Here is a 1,914-nt window from a genome sequence, read left to right as displayed (position 1 = left end):
GATACAAAATCATACTGCAGATGTCTTATAAGGTAACAAATAATATAAATTATGCTCAGTTCCACATCAACAATTTAAAGCCAATAGCCTCCTTCTTGATTAATTTCCATAGGCCATGATTAAATTGGAGCTCAAGAAACGCAGTAAAAGCTACAAAAACTCATGAAAAAAACTATTCACTAAAACTATTTGTAAAACATACCACCAAAGAGGTGAGAGTCAAGGCTTGCATTAAAACTATATGTAAAACATACCCTCTGTAACTTGAATTGACACAACAAAATTTAACCAAGGATAACTAAATGGAGTTGTTTGAGGGCTGATAAAGGGCAAATAAATGCAAAAACAGCCAGCAGCTGAAGCTGGGCATGAGAGCATTTTTGCCAAAATTATACACATTTGACTTTTGAGTTGACTTTTTGCAAATGAACTCCTACACTTAAACCAGTTGTGGTAAACTTCAAAATTCCCTTCAGTGCTTTCCACATGTTTTATTTGGTTTTCCTCTACTTACATATATACAAGTTAATTTAAACAGGCCTTTAATTGCTACCATTGAATTTAAAAATAGCTTGATATTTACTTACAAAGCTCATCTGTATATAATTATTTCCTTGAATTGCAATTGCCTCTTCAATTTATGCAATTTTGGATTCTATAGTATAAACGCATTCTAATATCTCTTGACTGCTCACAAACCTAAAGAAGTGATGACTTGGGCCCAAGCCCAATGTCCTTAGTCTAGTATTTCTTTTACTTGTAATAGACATGTGTACAATGTGTTAGGCATGTGGTACATGTAGACCTATATATAGGCATGCTAACACATCTTGTAATGACTTTTGAGATTAATGAGAATTAGATTTCTGAAACCCAGAATAAATTCTCTCTTGAAAGTCATAGGCTAGAGAGTCCAAAGACTCCCTTTAGCCACCTTCCAAGCACACCTCATTATTTCATTTTTCCAATTACTCCACCGTGCTTCTCTCTCCTCCACGGAGATCCACTCTCTCGCTGCCACCTCCTCTGCCTGCGTCAGCCCTTCCAAACATCAGCACATCCTCCTCTTCATTTCGCAAACACGCACCATTTCATTTTCATCTCATAGATACCTCGAGAGCATCTTCTCTCTCGAAGAGCTCCTCTCCTGCAGTTCATCACAGATTCATCATTGTTGCATCTTTTCAACGGTAAAACCCATTTTTTCTCCACAGATATGTCCATTATCATCTCAGATCTTTATTCCTTCTCATCAGTTCATCTTTTCCACCAATCATCTTCCTCAAACCTAGGGTTTCCTCCTCATTTTCCACTTTCCTTCAAATTCAACCGATCAAAACCATTTTTCTACCGTTTAAACTGTTTTCTACCGATTGATTTTCGATTTCTATCGTTTAATCGGTCCAAATCGAGTTTCCCCCTTCTTCTAGGGTTTCTTCATGTCCGATTAGGGTTCGTTCATGATTTTAGGGTTTTTGCTTCGATTTCTTCCAATTTCTCACCAATCTAGAGTTGTCTTCATCATTCCGTTGCGTCTTCTCGTCGGAGAAGCTTCGAGGAGATCTGGGTCGAGCTTGCGTCGCCTATCGGTCCTCTTCCTCAAGGCCCCTTCTATCATGTGGTATTCAGAGCAAGGTTCTCTTCCTCGGGCTTCAAGAGATAAGTTTCTTGTATCGCTTCTCTCGGTTTGATTTTGTCTAAATCTGTGTTGTTTGATTCTCATCTCTGTTTTCATGTTTTCACTGTTTTGTGTTGATTTGCTTCCGCGTTGTTCATAATTTTGCCTTTTATGTCTTGATCTAGTTTAGTTGTGCGCTTTCTCTGAATGAGATTCAATCTATTTTGATGGAAACCCATTGAGGGCATTCCATTCAAAGGAGTATCAACTAAAGCTAAGGCTAAGAAAGGGAAGTG

This window comes from Vigna radiata, chromosome 8 (assembly GCF_000741045.1).
Source record: "Vigna radiata var. radiata cultivar VC1973A chromosome 8, Vradiata_ver6, whole genome shotgun sequence".
NCBI lineage: Eukaryota > Viridiplantae > Streptophyta > Magnoliopsida > Fabales > Fabaceae > Vigna > Vigna radiata.
Note: the sequence above shows the minus strand (reverse complement) of the source record.